The 22282-nt window shown below is 34.0% G+C and overlaps 1 protein-coding gene and 1 long non-coding RNA gene across 2 annotated transcripts in view; one reads left to right on the forward strand and one right to left on the reverse strand.

The window, feature by feature from the left end:
- The window catches only part of tenm2a (teneurin transmembrane protein 2a), a 1361633-nt gene that overhangs the window by 680518 nt on the left and 658833 nt on the right, over nucleotides 1–22282 (forward strand). The gene's annotated exons all lie outside the window — the stretch shown is intronic.
- Nucleotides 1019–22239, reverse strand: LOC141377533 (uncharacterized). Its single transcript, XR_012389794.1, has 3 exons — nucleotides 22087–22239; nucleotides 6586–6651; nucleotides 1019–2403 (listed from the first exon to the last, which is right to left on the reverse strand). It is a non-coding gene; the product is annotated as an uncharacterized lncRNA (long non-coding RNA).

Consider the following 22282-nt stretch of genomic DNA (forward strand, 5'->3'; position numbering starts at 1 on the left):
TTATATGAGTGATCTAACTGAAGCACCACTATCTTTCGAACCTTACCTGCTCTGGATTTTCCTTGGCCCATTAGATTTGAAGTTGTTCTTTAAACATCCAGCATCATACAAGCTTTCGTCCAGTGCTCTCTCAGATCTTTTTGTATAAAATCCTGCCTGACACACCTATACGTTCACTGACAACAGAGCATTCCGGCAGTCAACCAAAATAGCTTCTCTATTTCTTACTGAACACTTTCTGGCAATGAGGCAGGAACACTTCAAATGAATTGTGAGTGTATATGTTTAACTTTTTTGTTACATTAAATATGGTAATACACTAATTAAAGGCCAAAATGAGGGTGAAAAGACTATCAAATTTCTTTTATTTCATTGTATTTGTATTGATGTTTTTACAGTTATTTTATCCAAAGTATGTATATTTTTATTTATATGGTTAGATTTATTTTGTTTTGTTTTATTTGTATATTTTTAGAAATAATTTTTTATTATTTTTTTTTTCAGTTTTTTTATTGAAAATCTGGGTCATTTTCCTGTCGAAAGGTCATTTAGAAATATATTTACCAGAAAAAAGCATGCTGTTTTCAATACATATTTACCATAATTTTAGTACAATACATATTTACTTTAATATTTTAGACCACGCATACTCACAAAAAAAAAAAAAAAAATCAGCTTTTAAAGGAGGGGCTCCTTGACTTGTCATGAAATGGATGCTGTTATGAATGGCTAATCTCACTATATAGAAAATTATATCAACATCCTTTTGCGGTTGTATGCATGTGCTTGAAAAAGAAAGATCAACATAAATTTGAAGTTTTTAGGCTTAAATTTGTAGTTTTGAAATTGAATGCTTGTGGTTCCCACACAGAAAGAACCTATATTAACATATATGTTTTAATATAGGTTTTGATATAAGTTTTCAATATATGTGACATACATAAAATTGGCTGTTTTCCTGTATTATATGTACATATATGCAAGATAAATACAATGTAGAATTTTTTTTATTTTATTTACTTAAGAACAATCAAATAGTACAAGAAAAAAAATATAGTACAAGAACAAAAATGAACAGATAAAAATGACACCATTTTGAAACACATTTACTTTTTTTACACTATCTCACATGAAAGAATTGACATGTTTCAGGAAAATGTGCAGACATTATAGCTTTCCGTCTCTTTTCACTTATATGTCATAGTTAAGTTCCATAACATGCCAATTACATGTGATACCAATTTCAAGTGTTCACACATACATTTTTTGCATTTTTTTAGTTAGTTCTTAGTTATTGCCTTGATAATAGAAAATATGAGCTAGACATCATGTATGAGATTTGACAAAGTGAGATATGAGCTATATGGGAAACATATGTGGATATAAACAAGTGATAAAGGAGACCTATATGACCTATATATGCACCTCAATGTTGCCTATATGTGGCATATATATACACATGTATGCAACATATTAATTATTATATATGTGCATGTATACTACATATAGGTTTCATATATGTTCATATATCCTCATATACTGTAGGTTTATTCCATGTGGGTTGCTATGTTTTGTGAGATCAATGCAGTTAGCTGTTTTATCATTGTACAAAGTTCCATTACAAAACTCTCCATTACAAAGTATACCTTGTTTACAAACAATCTGTTACCAACATAATCATCTGGCCTGCTTCACGATGCCATTAAAAATAAAACTATCCATGTGTGGGCACTTCTGAAATTTATACATATATGTAAACCTGAAATTTGTACATAGATGTAAGCCAAGGATGTGTCAAAACAGACGTCATTTAACATTTCCATTTTTCCTATTGTCCGCAGATTCATGTGTGTCAGAAAATGAACAAGCATGTGTATACTGTAACCAGAGATGATAGACAGTATACCATAACCAAAGTTGACAGGTGTCAGTATAACAGTGGCCAGCTAGTAGGAGTTGTGTTAGTAGTAGTGATGATCTCACTCTTTTTGTCTCAAGAGTTGTAATACTGACTGACACTTAAGGCTATGGATTGCACAAGTAAAACCATATGGTTTATGTTGGTGCCATGGACCATACAGTATGATTTAGGTCAGTGTGACAGTAAACCTCACTCTCCTGGCTTCAAGATGAGCAGTAATGGCTGATTTTACAGACTCTAGTCTTTATCATTCTTTTTAGTTTATCTGCTTTCCAGTTTGAAGTGGGGTGAGTTAAACCAGAGGTATAATGTTTGATGCCATAACCCAAGTAAGAATAAAGACGCCAGTGGGCAAACATTGACATGATGCATGGATAATGCTTCTATTCTTTTCAAAGGGCATGCTAGGACTTTCAGGAACTCAGTTTCATTTCTCATCTGTCAGGCTTTCAACAGTCTTGTGTCCCCATCACTAGTGAACCCTGTTGCACAAAACAAAGCCAAACAAATTCAACCTGGTTAAATCAGGTTGTTTCACGGTTTAATCCATAATTTGTGATTAACTTTGGACCTTAGGCAGCTGAAATTGTGACATTATTATACATTATAACTCAGACCACAGGACAACCTTCCAGCAGCAACATTGTTTTCTCAGGAGGTCTCTCAACTAGGTAATAACTAGTGTCTAGGGCCATATCTCCTTAGCTTTAGTGGGCATCCAGGTAAGATCTGCAGAATGATAGCTTCTGGCAGGTTTAGGAGAGTGTTTCAAGTTAGCCATTTAGAACAAGTTGTGCAGGTAAACCTCACTTATTGTCCTACACTTCTGTTCTTGAGTGGAGTACTGGCAACTGATGCCAGAGCATGCAGTCTTTTGCATTTGTGTTAAGTGGCCACACCCCATGTACATAGATGTTTGAATCCTCTTCAAAGCAGCTAGAAGAACCAAAAGGGTCAGATTAGTAGGAGTGAGATTCAGAGGTATGAGTGTGTTGTAGACCTGTTAGTAATAACTATGCAGTTAAATCTTATAAGAGCCTGCAGGATTCTTATTTAATTTTTTATGCTTCATGTTGGAGATGCTGTATGTTCAAGCTAGTACAACCCATTAGATCAGTAGTCATCATTTACATCACTAGTCAAAGTATTAGTGCCAGTGGCAGAGTTTGCATTTTGATCATGTAAAAGTATCCATTGATGTCATGCTCTACAGTCCCTGACTAAAGTCACTTATCTATTTTGAAGAAACACCTTAACCTGACTTTCAATTAATCAATTGGTGTAAGAAATAGCTCATATGAAAAACCTCCCAAATTATGTTTAATGCACTGAAATAAATTATTTTCACAAAAAATAAAAAAATAGTTTTTTAATCAAGACAGAAAAAATGTTGCCTATACAGAAATTAAACAAACTTACTGCAAATAGAAAATATGTCAGCAAATTAAGTAGTGGTGCTGTGAGATTCAAACTTAATGGGCTCTATTTTGACGGTCCATGCACAGAGCGCAAAACGCAGGGCGCAAACGCTTTCAGGGTGTGTCAAGACGCGTTTTTGCTAATTTAAGGACGGGAAATCTGCCTTGCGCCGCGGCGCATGTTCTAAAAGGGTTGAGTTTATTTTCTTAATGAGTGATAGGTGTGTTTTGAGAATAAACCAATTAGAATCTTATCTCCCATTCCCTTTAAGAGTCAGCTGCATCAAGCCAAGAGCGCATTCGCTATTTACAAGACGCAAAGTAAGTCTAAGTGGAAAAAATTAGCATTTCACTAGCAAACAGTTAACAGATAACAGTTTTTTAACAGAAAACTGTTAAACAGAGCATCTACTGCTTGAGAATGAGAGATAATTGATCACTTTCACTTTCGCTCTTGGATAGGGAAACCTTTACGCACAGACATCAATTAGTCTATATATAAATACTATTGTTTGTTAAGTGCAAATATTTGTTTCAAAACTATTTCTAAATTCAGTTCTAATTTCCAGCAAACGAATAAATGAATAATAATAACAAAATGTGCTCAAAACCTGAGTTATATCCTAAAACACATGCTGTGCCCCATATGGTCTAAAACCTGACAGGTGGGCAAATCTAAGCTTGTTTTTAATAAAACAAATATAAATATGGATATAATAAATAATACTGCTAGTAATAATAACATTATACAAAAGCAAATTGTTATGAATGAACTGAAAAAGCCTCCAGAGATGAAGAAGACATAAAAGCAGTGGTTTTTCATATTTATGTAGGCTAGAAAATAATATGTTTTGTAATATTTTAATCCTTTATATTTATATTCTAAATATAATATATATATAATATAATATACGCCTCAAAACGACTCTTGCGCCAAGCTGAAACTACCAAAAGACTACTGTGCCACGCCTTGCGCCACACTGCGCCGAGTGTACGATAGGGCCCAATATCTTGTATGACTTTCATGAGCTTGAAGGACTGCATCCACGTGGTTTGGCCAGGATTCATACATTGTTATTGATTAAGTAATCAGGAATAGCAAAGAAAGCTTTATTGCATGACTCCCAGAGTTCATCAATATTCTTTGATTTTGTCTTCTATGCTTACTCTTTCATCCTATACCTTATATGCTCAATGATCTTTTTGTCTGGTGACTGGGCTGGCCAATCCTGGAGCATTTTGATCTTCTTAGCCTTAAAGAACTTTGATGTGAAGATGGAAGTATGCAATGAAGTACCATACTGCTGCATAATTTGGCTTATTTTATGATTGGGAATAGAAGAGAAAGCTAAGATTTCATGATATTTTAGACTGTTGATGTACAGATGTACAGATATACAGATCTTTCACACACCCCCATACTGGCTGTAACCCCAGACCATAATTTTTCTGCCACCAAACTTCACTGTTTTCTGGGTGAATCTCAGATGTATGCGGGCTCCAGTAGGTCTCCTGCAATATTTTGCAGTGACTTATTCATCAGAAGATTCATCTAAAAAATCTACCTTGTGTCACTTTTTCAAAGTCCATCCTTTTAGCTAGCAGTGAGCCTTGGCAAATGCCACAGTTTTTTTCAATTTCATTGATAGAACCAAGACAGAATTTTGAGACAGAATCCAACAAATTGTTGACTTGTTGACAGAAACTTAAGAGGTGGCCAGATCTTGTTGAGCTCTGCTGCAGTGGAAAATGGGCTGGATTTTTGAGCCAACAAATGGCCCCCTTGAGCAGTTGTCTTGCATGGTCTGCCTGACCAGGGCCTGTCAAAGATGTCTCCTGTTTTTTCAAAACTTTTTTTTTATTCTCTGTACTTGACGCTGAGTCTTCAGCCTCTTGATGATCAACACTTTAGTCTCAGGGTGAATCTTAGGCATGTTTGCAGAGGTCTAGTTGCAGTTCATGTGAAGGTCTAGTGTACTGGGGTTATTTTTATACACAACTGAGACCTAATTGATCCAATACTAGTCACAGGTGAAGCTCATACAGTATGACAAAGCGACAACATTTATGTCTTTGCTAAATTTAATTCAATGGGCCCTAACAAGCTGAAAATATTAGAATACTTTTTGACAGTTTCGTTTTGCACTGAAACATTGTTACAAAAGCTGTTGGGATTAAAATGAGCCATTTCTTGTAAAAACAAATGATTGATTAGAAATATATTTCATGCACATTTGCTGGTCAAGTTAGAGGTTCATTCCTCTGTGGCGACCCCTGATTAATAAAGGGACTAAGCCGAAAATAAAATGAATGAATGGATGAATGAATGAATGAATGAATGAATAAATTATGCATTGTCTAAAGTCTAGGGAAAATGCTGATTACATGCTTAAAGCACAGTCGCATAGCATGTTTTTACAAACCAGTTCAGTTAATGTGAAACGATTCTTAAATGCAACCAAAACTGTCAAATAAATTCATTTCATGCTGGTAGTGTCGCATAAAAATTCTATCTTAATAGTGCTATGAGGTCATCAGATGAATGTTTTATTAGGTGTCACTGGATGATGAACGATGATTTTTACTTTGCTTTCAAGCTGGCGAAAGTGCCTCATAAAAGACTCTCCGCAATATGATCTCTGAATGTTGAGATGATTACCTACCTCGCTAAGGCTGTTTTATTTTTAGTAAAGTGTGCAAAGGAGTGCTAAATTACCGCTTCCTTTCAATGAAAATGTGTCTGCGGGGAAAGAAAAGGACTAGTTTGCAAACAGTGAAAATGATTCTGATTTCCATGCATAGCTGGATTAAAGAATAACACAGAAACAGAACAAAATGTTAAAAGCAATTAGCTAATTCATTTGGCTCACTGTTTAGCTGCAAATTAAATTAATATGATAAATTTAGTTTGCAAAATGATCAATGCCACTTTCTTTTAACCACCTTGACTCATGAGTCATCTATTATTTATATGATATTGGTGACCAATACATTCAGTCCATTTGAAACATCTTTGACAATGGAGATTGACAAGAAATCGTAGGAAAGAAAAGACATTGCAAGCTGGACTCAAACATCCATCACATATATACTGAACACTGATCCTGAAAATGTAGCCCTATATACATTGCTGGAGACCGCAAATTATGCGACAAGAGGTACGTTTGGCTGCATTTAATTTTTTAAACGAGCACTATGGGTTGGTATGACGCCATTCATTTTTGCATTTACCAGCTGACCGCTTACCTCTGTATGGACAGCTTTTCCGCTGTAACCTGTTTGTCCTGTTAGCTCGCCATGTACTTTGGCGGACTTGAGATGCAGAGAGGAGTTAACCAGTTAATCCAGTGAAGAACGTTTTTAAAAAGCAGGTAAGACAAAAACAGAAATACAAAAAATAAAATAATCAAGTAAATAACAGGGTGAGAATGTGGTCAAATCTGAAAACGTGATAAAAATGAAACGAGAGATTTTATTTTTCTGGGTTGCTTTTGAAAATTGTTGGTTGGGTTTGAGAAAGTGGGTTGGTGGGTCAATCAATAAAATTGGTTGGGTTTAGGCAGGAAGGATGGTGGGTCAGTTGATTGGTCAGCCAGTCAGTCATTCAGTCAGTCAAACAGCCAGTCAACAGTGACCTCTGGTGGGTTTACCCAAGAACAGCAGACGCGAATGGCACTAGCGAGAGAAATGTGAGATTTTAAAAAGCATACACAGAGGCCTCTCGTAGATTCGCGAAAACAAAAACTGGAAGAAAATGTACCCCCCTAGGCTGTATTTTGCAGTCTCCAAAAATGTATATAGGGGTACATTTTCAGAATGAGCCTGGGTTGTATATTCTTTATGGCATAACATTGTAGCGTCAAACCATAATTGCATAACATTGCAGCATCATCTAAAATATGCCAAAATATTTCAGCATATTTCCTTTAGGCAAAGCATTTGCTTTGTTCCGGTGTTTTCATGAGGTTTATTTCATCATTTTAGCCTACAAGTGTACCCGAGCATATGGCAGCCTGATGTTGTTTGACTGTGTAATCGTTTTAGCCATGTTTGAAAGGCTGTAACAAAATAACCACATATTAAATGAAGTGTGGCACATTTAAAGCTCTTGGTACCTGTTGCCATATTGCATTTACAGCTGTAGTGAAACATCTGGAGTCTTGTGTTGCATGACGCTGTGGTGACGTTATGGACAGTCTGAATCACTAGACAGATTTATCTAGTTGGGACATCAGAAATTGACTTCCAGTCTAATTGGATGAAAATATATAGCATGCAAGATGTGGGGAAGATTGAATGGCAGTTTCGTCTGATTTCACCAGCTGGGTGGATGAAGGGTTGACAGTGGGCATGGCACAGGCTGACATGCCCTCATTGTGGAACAAAAGAATAATGCATGCATTCATGTCATCAGCAGATGCTGTAGAAATAAAATATGGTAGGGCTGAAGCTCAAGCTCTGTCTGGGAGGCCAGCACAAATCTCAGATGCATACCAGGGTTCAAAAGTACACACTGAAATAGTTTTCATTTGATTTTTGATTTTATTAATAAAAAAAATACTTCAAAAGTTTATTTTTTATTGTTATTCTTATTATTGAGGCCATTTGATTGCCATGAAAAAAAAGTATTTCACTCAATTAGTTTTTTTTTCCCTTTCTTTTTGACATTTGAAGTTGTATGTTTTCCTTCAGTTGGGTTTTCTCACAGTTGTCATTTATTATGTTATAAAATTGATATATTCAGGTTAATACTGTTATAATCACCAGCAATTTAGCGGCTGCAGATCACTGGTAAACACAGTTCACTAAAGAGATACAAATCCGCCAGTATATCGACTACAAGTCCTGTCATGCAACACACACACACACCTGCTCCAAGTCTTCATCGATTACACTCACATAGCTGAAGCTGCTTAAAGACTGATTAGTTGGACTATTTATGCTGCTGTCACACTAGAGTTTGTGCATGCGAAATTCTTTTGTTAGACACTGCGAAAAGGGCCGGGATTAAACAAGATGATTAGACATTAAAAAAGCTAGCGATTGGTTTATATTTGAAATTTCTGTCCAGAGAGGTCATGTTTTGATCCTCGATTGGTCTCTCGCAGTCAAGTGATGCAATTTTGCAGGTCAGAGTTCACCAAGCTTAAACTTTGCAATGCAGTGAACTGTGAAACTTGACGCACAAGCTAGCGTTTTTCGGTCTGACGCATTCGCGTGCATATGAATGGAAGTCTATAGCGAAAAAAGTCCAGTGTGACCGCAGCTTAATGCAGCACACAAACACACAGACTTTGCTGAGTCTTGTTATACGGATTGTGACCATTACGATGTGTTTTCCTTGCCTTGCATTCCATCTTTGTACCTTGCTTTGTTTAGTTTGTTTGTTGCTTGCTGCCTGCATTTTAACCATTCGCCTGTTTATTGCCCATGACTCTGGATTGTCCATATACCTTTGTTTGCTTCTGTGTTGACTGTTGCTTGCCTGACTATTCTTAGTAAACCTGCGTTTGGATCCGCACCCCTGTTGTCAGCGTTCACTTGGAATTGAGATTGTGCGTCTACTTCAGGAGGAAAGGATGATTGAGGAGTATGTGGAGAATATCCTTAATCTGGCTATGAGGTATGTTTAATGATATTCTTTCTTGGTGGTTTATCTGAGCCCCTTTACTCATAGGAAGACAGCAAGACCCACTGGCAACAGGGCTTGCTGCTCACTCCACTGTTATACTGGCATCACCCATACTCCTGTCTTCACAATGTTTACTTCACATTACAAATACAATTTATTTATTTATTTATTTATTTATTTATTTATTTATTTATTTATTTATTTATTTATTTATCTATCTATCTATTTACCTGTTTATTTATTTATTCATTTATTTATTTTTCTTTTCCCATCTTTATTTAAAGAAATAAACTGTAATAATTATTGTAAAACTCAGGAAGATTGATCTTTTGAGATTTTAATGTTTTTACAGCAAGTGAACAATTAAGAAGAAACACAAGAAGCAAAACTAAATTACAGTTGAGCATGTGAATATATCAATAAGCACATACATTTATAACATTAACTTTGGGTTTCTTTAAAAGTTTACATGCATAAAAATAATATAAATAGAAAATATTGAAATGAATAAAATAAATTTATCAAACAACAACAAAAACAACAACAATGATAATGACAATATCTCAAATAAAAAAATGTATCCAAAAACTTTAGTCTGAACTCAACTCTCTGATTTATGGTGGTATGTCGATAACTCAGATATCATCTTTATCTTATGGTCCCGGCATTGTAGCTGCACATTGTCTTCAGTCTTTGAGTACAGCAATGTACCTAATGAACTATGAAGAATATCTAGTTTTTCCCTGTATATATGCCACACAGATCATTTCTGCCGTGACAGAGACAGTGAGCACCTAATGCGGTGAAGCACTGTAATGCTGCACAGTGCCAAAAGAGGTCATGTGTGTGCTATGCCAGTAATACTCACTTAAGATCATACATAATAATTGACTTAGAGCATATTGTACTAAAAATAAATAAATAAATAAATAAATAAAACAATAAAAAAACAGTAGTATCTAAGATATAGATATAGTTTAAGATATAGAATTTTGAAGGGAATACATTTGGAAAAGCTAAACATTACATTGTTCAAAGATAGAAAAAGATCAGACAATCCATTCTGTGTAAATTTAGGTTTTCCTGTGGTTTATGGAACTACTAACGGAGAATTAGATTTACTTAGTGCTCTGTATTTATGTTGACTCACAGTAGTTAGCCCCGCCCTTATTAACATCTCATTGGTCTGAATTGCTGCCTCTTGGTGAATTAGGTTAGCTCTGAAGTTTTGCATTAATATAGAAAAGCAAATTATTTGGCAATATGTGCTTACATTGTTTTATAATAATAATAATAATAATAATAATAATAATAATAATAATTATTATTATTATTATTATTATTATTGTTATTATATTACTTAATAATAATGAGAAGAATAATAATAGTAATATTAATAGTAGTAGTAGTAGTAGTCGTCGTAGTAGCAGCAGTAATAATAATAATAATAATAATTATTATTATTATTATTATTATTATTATTATTATTATTATTATTATTATTATTGTTATTGTTATTATTATTATTATTATTATTATTATTATTATTATTATTATTGTTGTTGTTGTTATTATTATTATTATGTGTTCACTGAATAAATTGGATTGAAATGACTATACAGGTCCTGTCTGATTAGTAGATTGTAATTCGTCTCTCTGAGAGCAGGAATTCAATGAGGAAGAGAAGAGTCCATCTGTCACAAATAATGAACACTCTCCGTACACATTAAACCAGGAAATGACTATATAATGGCACCCGGTGGACAGAGGCACTATTTATGACAAACGTCCATCTTGTCAATTAGCCAGCACAGACACACACGTGCACACACTCACATGCAAATGGCATCTTCATGCCAGGTATCTTTTAGATGGGCGCAGAGTAGAGGAGCGGGGCTAAATTGGCTGATTTTAGCTCTGAGGAAAGCTATTATAGTTTGGCATTTAAAAATGGTCTTTTCTAAATGCTATTTTTGAATTTACTTTCCATTTCAGGTTAATTTTTTTACGTATTAAGATTTTCTAAGTCTTTGTTTCAAAAGCACATTCAATTACATTTTTTTTTCTAAGTATTTTAATATTATTTTTTTTGCAAACAATGTATCATAAATAAAATACACATCTAAAATAAGCACAAAGCTTGCAGTATAATCTGACCATTGCTGCATTTCCAACACAGCTGACAGAAAAGACAGAGCCGCCTCAAATCAGCAGTGTTAAAGACAGCTTTAGATTGGCAAAATCCGCTGGGTGATCTTCTCCCACAAGAAAAAAGGTCAAACTATTTCTGCATTCTTCATTAACTCATATGACATGTTTTATTTTAGTCTTTCATTATTTTTCCTTTAATTGTTTTACTTATCTTTTGTATGACAATTATACTAGCTGTGACACAAAGGGAAAAACTGAGCAATATAGTTAATGCATTTTAAAGAAATATGCTGAAGTACTAACTGAATGTTTCATTGCATGTTAGTAGTAATTATATTAAAGATTATTTTATTCTCAAGTAATATGCATTTACACTTTATTGGTGTGTAAGAAATTGTTGTTTAAGTTAGCCTATAATAAAGTAAAAGTTCATTCATTGTGTATCCACTATGTAAAAAATTGTAAGTAAGTTTAAAACATTTGGGCACAAGGAGTTATTACGTTTGTATACAATGTAGACGATACAGTTTTATTGTACATTTGATCATTTTATTTCTGTGCCTGTATACTGTTAGACTCCTATTAAATATTTGCTTTATTTGTCTCTCTAATTTGTTTATTATATTTTATGTAGATGCACTCCCCTACAAAATCATCCCAATCAAGCTAAAATTCAAATAGAGCAATTCAAGTTATCATGTGGAATATTAAAATATAATTTTTAAAATTTTAAGCAAATACACTTGAAATTAGGTGTCTAAACTCTCACCGTGCGTTACGTTTATTTCTCTGCTTTTGAGTGTACATAGGTTGTGTATTCGTCATCGCTATGCATTATGGGATTGATTGAGTGCACTTCTGAATGGCCACTATGGTTTCGGACATCACTAGAAATGGTTGCATTTAAGGGATTACTGTTACAGTATTTGAAAAACAGTAATAAAAAGTACCCTGATGGCCTACTAATTCTGGAAAGATTCTGTAGTGTGCATCCAATGGATACTTTACTGTCCCATGAGGTCTCACAAGAAAATGTATGAATTGGTGTAAAGCAAGTATAGAATGTCCAAATTCCATTCATTTCCAACAAATGACAGTTGTGATCTAAAATAAAATTTAAAAAAATCATAGAATTTGTCATTAACTTTTCTACTATCTGTCGTGGTAATTGAAGCTCATGGCATCTCCTGTTCTTTGCTTGTTTTGAGTCAGACTTTAAATTTTGTTAACCTGAGAATCACTGACTGAATCATTTCAATCAGTAAATCGTTAACTTAAGACTCACTCTAACTGGAATTTTTGAATCAGTAAATTGTTAACTGGAGAATCACTCTGACTGACTCATTTGAATTAGTGCGCTGTCGTCTTCAAAATACTGTAGGCAGTCTGTCATTAATGAAATTGTAGAGTCAATTCACTTAGCATTAAATAACTCATGAAAAATAATTCCTGTACTTCGCATTTATGCAATGTAGTGGGATAAAAGCATTGACTTTATACTAAAATGTTTTTTTTTTTTAACTACAAAAAAAAATGTAACCTATTGTCATTTCTGTTGGGAATTGTACTACACTGTAAAAAGTGATTCATTACTTAAAGCGAGTAAACCAATTGCCTTAAAAGCAACAAGTTGACTTTATAAAAATAGTTTAAGTAAACCCATTGTAACTTGGAATTGTCAAACTGACAGCATTTTTATAATTATGCTAATTGCACTCTTTAAAAAAATAAAAATAAATAAATCTCTTTTTTTCAATACACTTTTATTATAGTTGTTTTTTTCCGGATTTTCTGTATCTAGCAAAATGACAGTAACTAAAATAAATCTGCTCTTCCAGACTCCAGTGTTTCAACAAATTCAATACAGACTAAAAGTGCAGATTTTATAGACTAATGATGCACCAAATATGTAATATTGTGATAACTACAGTAATTATTTATAAACAGACTGCTAAAATAGTCTGACATTGTAAAAGGGATTAGTTGACTTTAAAAAAAGTGATTACAATTAGCAAAACTATAAAAATTAAGTAGACTTAACAGTTCCAAGTTACAATGGCTTTTCATTATTTTTATGAAGTTAACCTGTTGCTTTTAAGGCAGTTGGTTTACTCGCTTTATGTAACCAATCACTTGTTACAGTGTACACATTTGCAATAAGGAAATTACATATACATTATATAATACTGTATATAAGTGTACATACAGTATAGCATAAAATAACATACTACTGTGAAGTATGTGAAAAAGTAGAAAAATTAAAAATCATGTTTATAAACGGCCATAAAATTGTAAGCCACGCTCAATTAGGTGGCATTTTAGTTCATTATTATATCTGCTAGAACATCCTCAACCACATATGTTAAAATGTTTCAAGTGAAAAACTATAAAAATGTCCAAGAACATTTCATTTGTTCCACATATGGTTTGACATGTGGTATGAAAGTTCATGTGAAGTTCATGCGCTTTTTCTTTGAGGTATTTTTTTTTATATATACAGTACATACACTTACAATTTTAAACCCATTATAAGTGCACATTAGACACACTTAAGTGCACTTCTGTTTCACAAGGGCAGGCTGAAGAAAAGAGTAAAAGGCAGAAATATATTAGAGGAAAGGAGGGATATGTGAAACTGGTCTCCAGGAATAAGCAGGACAGAGCGCTGCAGTTGTTGTTCTCTAAGTAGCAGCTAATGAGATCAGACAGAAATCTTTGCGATGCTGAGTGGCAGTGCTTCTATTAAAACCCCATGCTTTGCTCCATCCAAGCCTCTCGTCTCTGTCCTTCATCCATCACACATGCCTTGTAGGACTGGACTGAACGTAGGAACAAGATATTTCAAATGAAGTGTACAAAGAGGAGCCGTAGCATTGTGGTCCTTCTGTAGTGCATTATGGGTATTTTTTGTGAATAAGAACAGCTCTTGAGGGATGCTGGTATTGTTGAACATAACTGTGTGTGTGTGTGTGTGTGTGTGTGTGTGTGTGTGTGTGTGTGTGTGTGCGTGCGTGCGTGCGTGCGTGCGTGCGTGCGTGCGTGCGTGCGTGCGTGCGTGCGTGCGTGCGTGTGTGTGTGTGTGTTGAGAGAGAGAGAATATTACTTCTGAAGAACATGTTCTGGATGAGATCTTTGAGGTTTTGCAAGTGCATTCATTCATTCATTTTCCTTTGGCTTAGTCCCTTTATTCATCAGGGGTCACTACAGCGGAATAAACCGCCCATATGTTTTACACAGATGCCCTTCAGCTGCAACCCAGTACTGGGAAACATCTATAAACCCTCATTCTCACACATATACACTGCAGCTAATTTAGTTAATTCAATTTTCCTGTACAGCATGTCTTTGGGCTGTGGGGGAAACCTGAGTACCCGGAGGAAACCCACGCGAACACCGGGAGAACATGTAAACTCCTACATTCATTTATTTATTCATTTAATATTTTTTTCTTTATTGTTGTTGTTATCATTATTTTGATTTGTTTTCCGGAAGGGAAATATACTTTATTCACATTCATTTAGTAACTTTTTTTTTTTCATTAAAATGTCGTTTATGAGGATTATCTATTGTTTAAGTTAGTTAGTTAGTTAGTTAGTTAGTGCTTTACATATATTTAAAGAGAACAAAACATTATCTTAACCCTTTTGTGTTCTATGTACTCTGGGGTAATTTTGAATCTTAATTCTGCCATAACATTTTCTGTGTTTCAGCTAGCAGAATAATATTTGGTGACTCATCTTATTTTGCCACATATTTTCAGGACAAAAGCTTTAAAATTTTGTAAAGAACTAATCTAAACACTTAGCAAATTTAGTACCCTTTTGTTATGTTAGAGATAAAACATCCACCAAATCAAACTGCTGTAAAAATGCATCAGATAATTTTGAAGGACATCCTGGGATTTTTTCACGATCATAGAAAGTTCACAGGAGGTTTAACGTCTCATCTGAAAGATGGCACTCACTGAGCACTATAGAGTCCCTGTTAGTACCCACAAAGACCGCAGGTTGAGTGCCCCCTGCTGGCCTCACTTCCGGCAGCCAGCGACCTAGCTTTCCCATGTGGTCTCCCATCCAGGTACTGACCAGACGCAGCCCTGCTTAACATCAGTGGGCAACCATGTGAGAGTGGCAGAGAGCTAGCTGCCGGCAAGAATAAAATATGAAGTATAACAGCAAATTAAAGTGTGTATGTGTGTGAGTGTGACCTTTGCGCACTTATCTTGATGTCTGAGAAAGTCAAAATATGCATCCCAGCTCTCAGAACTACATGGAGTAAACAAAAACAAAGACTGTGTATTTATGCACCATCGAATGTGTTTATAATGGAAGTCAATGGGGCAAAAACAGCCACCAAGCAATAAATTAGGGAGAAAAAAAAGGAAAATCTAACAATGCATTAAAGCCAATGTTGTTACTAATCATTCACATGTTCAAGACTGTAATAAAAAGTCTAAAAAATCCTGACCACAATTACTTTTTATAGACAAAACACGCCATTTTGTGTATTTTTTTTCACCAAATCAGTGACATAATTTGTGAGTTTGGCTGTTAAAAAGTTAATATCCTGTAATTAAAAAAATGAAAAATAAAATAAATAAATAAAATAAAAAATAGTAGTTTTAAACAGGACTGATGTTAATAACAAATATATGCAAAAAAATAAAATAAATAAATAAAAATTTAAAATAAAAATTATCTGATGCATCTTTACATTAGTTTAATTCAGTGGTTGTTTCTATCCCGAACATAACAAAAGATTGGTCAATTTCAACAGTGCACAAGAGTTAAATGTGAACTGATTGGTTCAGGACTTGAAATATTCCTCAATGAATCATAACTATATACATGTTGTTGTTGTTGTTGTTGTTGTTGTTGTTGTTGTTGTTATTGCTGCAAGAATTCTATGAAAATGTCAAGAACGCTTTACATCTATCTTGACTAAATCTCTACTCTCTGTTGAATATATGTTGTAAACTATAATATAAAGGATGCTATGATGAGAGTGCCAATAATACCATGCTTTGTAAATGGGTCTGCTGCTTGGAAATCAATTGAATTGGCTGTTGCACTAATTTAAATGCATGTTCAAAAGAGCCCATGTGCTCTCCGTTCATATTCACAAAATCAGTGTGTTGAAAAAAAGGCAAAAACGTGTGTATTTGCACAGTATGTGGATCAGAGCAGGTGCATGTTTGAGTGGCGATCATTGAGCTTTATTTTCTCCGGTTTTAGACGCTAAGCAGAAGGACGTAAGAGACAGATGTCTGCGGTCCCACTGTGTCTCTCTGGTAAGAGAGCAGTGATCATGGGTGTGCGATTCATCCTAGAGGGGGTCCTTCAAAAACACGCTGTACTCGTATTCAGAATGCCAGCGAGGGCTTTTCAGAGGAAATGCCAGCTTTTTCTAAGACTCGCATTTCCACTGTGAAGAACCCTTTGGACTCTCCGCTTCAAATGATGTTTGACACGGCGAACTGATTTCATACCTCACTCAATTTCAAAGCACTTAGTAAAATGACATGTGTTTGAAGATGACGGCGACGTTCTCTGTATAGCACATGTAACAATGCAAAAACTCAAAGCTGAAGTCAGAAAGCAAACGATAAAGCATTGAAGAACATTTGGCCAGATAAAAGACGGCAGGCCTGTGGAGATGAGAGCTCCTACTGCACAAGTGTTTTTGTAAACAGTTTAATATTTCATGAGATTCAACCTAAACCTTTCCTCCCATTGATCTGGTTCCTGAATCAAACCTTTTCTTAATACATCTGCTGCAAAACTTTCTTTTCATCAGAAAGTTTTCAACAAGAAAAGGGAAACATCTGGGGGGATTTTTTTAAATAGTGGAACAGGTGTGTGTGGCATTTGTTATGGATTTATATTAACAGGGACTATATTCTCTGTAGACTGCCATGCTAAAAGTTTAACATAGTTTCAGAATAAAATCAGAAATTTCCTTTTAATGAGTTTGTTCGTACTTGTTCGTTTTCATGTAGTTTTTTTATTTATTTTTTTGGTCTGGGCCAAAAGGAAAATATGGTAACACTTTATTTTGATAGTTTATTTAAGTATTATTAGACTGTCTGCTTAATACTGTTAATACTGCTCCTTCAACAGAAATTTAACTGACTATAAGAAACTTTTCAAGTACATGTCAACTTACACTAACCCTAACTCCAACCCTAACCCCAACCTCTACTTATAATTTAATGAGAATTAGTTGTCATGTAGATGCAATGTAACAACTGGACCATCAAAATAAAGTCTGACTGAACATACTTTTAATACTGGTTTGCTTGGCTTTCAGTGTCCATTGTAAAACCAAACTTAAAGGTGGGGTTAAAATAAAAAGAAGAAACATACTGAAAACATAATTTTAAAACAATGCTGTGTGTTGGGCTAAATACAGACTTTGTGTGCATGTACATAGGATGGTACTAAGAGCTTTTTTTAATGCCTACTTATTTTTAATTATTAAATTAGTTCACAAAAGATATGTTTCCATGCAACCAGACATTCTACTAAAATAAAAAATAATAATTATAAAAAATAAAAAAATAAATAAATAAAATTTGAACATTTTCACAATGTGATTTTGAAAAACATCCAATTTACATGCACAATGCAAGATGTTTTCATGAGTCTCATTAATGTGCAAATGTGTATTTTTTTTTTTTTTAGTCTTACAAGCTAAACACTGAGAAAGACTGAATATTTGATACATATTTGCTAATGAAGCTTCACCAACATATGCTCTCATGGCGAAACTGACTCATAGTATCTTAAATTATACTGGAGGCGTTCTCATATTTGAATGTTGCAACTGACGTTGTGCCCATATTTTGTTTTATTCATAAAGTGTAATGCGCATGCAGAGTGGTTTACATAAGCTGAGATCTTTTCATTTAGATTTGCAACACTGAGTGTGTGTAAACTTTTCTTCAGCAACCATTTACCTGATGGATGCTGCTATTTCTTAAGGGGAATCCTACTTTTTTCTGCATCACATTTTACTCAAGTTAATACATGGAGTTCAGATGCAAAAAACCCCTAGGTGCCATCTGAACATTTATAATAAGCATAAAATAAAACATTTAAAATAAGTCTAAAATAAGCATTTTTCTCAGCTTATGTTTATGTTCAGTTATTTCACTTTAAAGTCAATACCTATATATATATTTTTTTTTTTTTATTTTGCCATGAAAGTAAAATTAAAGAAACATAACATGTACAGAACATACACATTTGTATCTGAAGTCTTCATGGATGTACTGTGTATTCAGCATACAGTTGAAGTCAGAATTATTAGCCCCCTTTGCATTTTTATTTTTTTATATTTCCCAAATTATGTTTAACAGAGCAAGGACATTTTTACAGTACCTCTGATATTTTTTGTTCTTCTGGAGAAAGTCTTATTTGTTTGGCATAATAATACGAGAATAAAAGCATTTTTTTTTTAAAGCAAGTTTAACGTCAAAAGCCCCTTAAAATAGCCCCTAACCTGCCTAGTTAACCTAATTAACTTAGTTAAATGTCACTTTAAGCTGTATAGAAGTGTCTTGAAAAATATTTAGTTAATATCTAGTGTCTTGTGTCACGGCAAAAATAAAACGAATCAGTTATTAGAAATGAGTTATTAAAACTATTTTGCTTTAAATGTGTTTAAAAAAAAATCTCACCGTTAAACAGAAATGGGGGAATAAACAGGCGGGCTAATAATTCTGACTTAAACTGTGTATGAGTTCACACCTTACAGAGACCCTTTTAAATTCATATTATCTATAGGATGCTTAACAATAATGTATTCAGTATATAATATTTGTTAAAATATATAGCTCACTTAAAAAAATCAAGTTGAATCAACTTTTATTCCCATTATTGCACTTAACTCTATTTAAGTTAAACTTAAAGTTAAAATAGCTCTGCAGCAAGTTGGCTTACACTGTTAAGTTGAGTCAACATTTTTACAGTGCAGTACTGAAACCAAATCTTGAGCAAATCTAACAGATAAACTTACAATAGCGGTCAAAAAAACCAAGTACAGACAAATTTATATGTCAGGGGAAGATCAAGAGAAACAAAATATATATAATAAATATATATATAAATTAATTTATTCAATTTCTTTTTGGCGTATTCCCTTTATTAATCTGGGATCACCACAGCGGAATAAACCGCCAAATAATACAGCATATGTACACTGTGGATTCCATTCCAGCTGCAACCCATTACTGGGAAACACCCGTCCACTCTCATTCACAAATACACAAAAGCCCAATTATCCAATTCACCTATAGCGCATGTCTTTGGACTTGTGAGTGAAACCGGAGCAACCGGAGGAAACCCAAACAAACACGGGGAGAACATGCAAATTTCACACAGAAATGCCAACTGACCCAGCCAAGGCTCCAACCAGAAACTAGCCACTGCTCCACAGAGTTGCCCAAAATATATCAAATAAATATTTAAATGAAATATTTTTGCACTATTTCACTTGAATTTAAATGTAGTACTTTTATATTTCAAAAACATTTGGCTAAAATATTATTTTAATAAATATACCTGTTCAAATGCACCAAATACAGGGTTATTAAAAAATAATGCTACAACTTTGAAAATCGAGAGCTCTGCAAAGAAGAAAATGGGAGCTAAGCTCTTTCTGTCATCAATTTAAGTAAGCTTTGAAGTATTGGAAAACTTTATGTACTTTTTCACATTGATTATTTATCGAAGGTTCCATCATGTTTATTTTATAAAATACAGATTTTAAAAGTTGTGGTTATCTTTTTGAATCACCATATTGGCTATTCACTGAGAGATCAGTAAAAATATATCTATTTTTAAATGGGGTAAATATATTATCATTTCTCCTTTGTCAATGGTCATTAAAATTATAGATTTTATCACTTACTACTCATTAGGCTATCAGCAATCCTGTTTTTGCCACAAGGTGCCATTCTTGGAAATGAGTTTGGAAAAGCCACTTTTCACAATCCTGCCTACATTTTGAAAAAACAGTTAACTATGCTACAAATGTACGCAACAAATGATGCTAACAAATTAAAATTGACCATTTGAACAAACTGAGTTTTGTTACTGCTAGCTCATTTGTGTTTGATGCAATGGCACAAAAGAAATGATGCAATATTTTGTCACAACACACTGCCTTCAAGTGACACATTTTGAGATAATAGCATAGTTACTTTTAGCTGTTTACTTCTCTGCATTTTTTGATCATGCAGCACAAAAAATGACGTGCTTTACATCTCTTGCAGTTTTCAGCATCAACTTTGAAAATGGCTGTGCAGAAACGATGTTTGCAGGTGTTAATGGTCTTACAAACTCTGTTAGTAATCCTTCATGAAAGTGGAGCTAGTGTTTTGGGCTGATTGAAGATGGACAGATAGCATTCTGTGTGGCTTGATGAAAGAACAACACAAAGAGAGAAGCTTCACCGTTACATCGACAAAATGTCAGAGCTCAACACACAGCTTCAGGACAAATGAAGTAGATTAGAGCTCTGCCAATTAAAAAAGAGGGATCTCACATGATTTTGCCTCTAAAGACACTACTTTCTTTCTTTCTTTCTTTCTTTCTTTCTTTCTTTCTTTCTTTCTTTCTTTCTCTCTCTCTTTCTTTCTTTCTTTCTTTCTTTTTTTCTTTCTTTCTTTCTTTCTTTCTTTCTTTTTTTTCTTTCTTTCTTTCTTTCTTTCTTTCTTATGTGTATTTTATGAGATAATACACTTCCTGTTTAGTCACTTCCTGTTAGTGTTCCTGGTTCTGTTTAAAAGCAATGTTAGACATGTTTTTTTTGTGAAATATAAGGCATCCACTTAAATTCATCATAGAAGCAGTGCCGTAAGTTCATGTTTTTTACATTCAACATTGAAAAGATACAATGTTTTATAAGTTTGTTCACTATTGTAATCCCTACTGCAAGGAGAACTGTAGTTTGTTTGCTGTAGTCATATTAAGTGCAGTTTTTTCACAGTTATCACCACAAATGCTAAAAAGAAGAGTGACAGTAAATGATCAACTTTACTATGACTCTAGGCTCTATTTTATCGATGTAGGTGCAAAGTCTAAAGCACATGGCGGAAAAGCATTAAGGGCATATCCGAATCCACTTTAGTTTTTTTAAGGATGGAAAAATACGTTTTGCGCCCTGGCGCAAGGTCTAACAGGGTTGTGCTTATTCTCTTAATGAGTTATAGGTGCGTTTTGAGTATAACCTGCATTAAACCAGTCAGAGTATCATCTCCCATTCACTTTAAGAGTCAGTTGTATCGTGCCATGGTGCATTTACATGAGCCTCCTTCATTTGGCCTCTTTACTTTCTCTTTACTTTTACTCTTTACTTTACTCCTTTACTTTTGTGGATAAGGAAACAGTACGCACTCCACTGAAGACATCTATTAGCTTACATATTCAATTTTGTTTATGAAATGCAAAGATTTGTTTAAAAACTATTTCTCAATTTAGTTCTAATTTCCAGCAAACGAATAAATGAACAATAATAACGAATTGTGGTCAAAAAAACTGACTTTATCCAAACACTCGTCCTAATTCCTACAGTATGCCCCATATTGTGATGCATACATCTCAAAAACTCTAAACTTGTTTTTATTTTTTAAAGTTCTTGTATTGGGGTGGTATTTGATTTGTTGCACACAAAATAAACAAACCTGTTTTTGTGCTTGTTTATTATGTATTTATTTATTTTTAACCATAAAAAATACTGTGAAAAGTAAAAAAAAAAAAAAAAAAAAAAAACATTTTTATTTTTTAACAATTTATTTTTGCAGTTGATTCATTGACTGATTGGTTGACTGATTGAGTGGCTGCTGTCTTTCTTTCGTTCCTTCTCATTAAATACTACAACAACATTCATCTCCATATTTTTCATTATAATATAATACTTTCCAGTTTTTTATTATAATGCTTATCTGAAAATACACATACCTACAGACGTCCCCCTGTCTCGCTCAGTCTCTCTGTCTCGCTCAATCAGCTGTCTCTCTCTCTTCCTCCAGTAGCAGGAAGACATCTCGCATTCATTATCCCTTGGCCTTGGCTCGTGCTGCTGTCCTCCCTTCTGCACTGCTCAATTACTCTGTCTTCCTGGAGCGTGTGGTGGTGTCAGGCTACTGTAATGACT

This window comes from Danio rerio, chromosome 14, assembly GCF_049306965.1.
Source record: "Danio rerio strain Tuebingen ecotype United States chromosome 14, GRCz12tu, whole genome shotgun sequence".
Taxonomy (NCBI): Eukaryota; Metazoa; Chordata; class Actinopteri; order Cypriniformes; family Danionidae; genus Danio; species Danio rerio.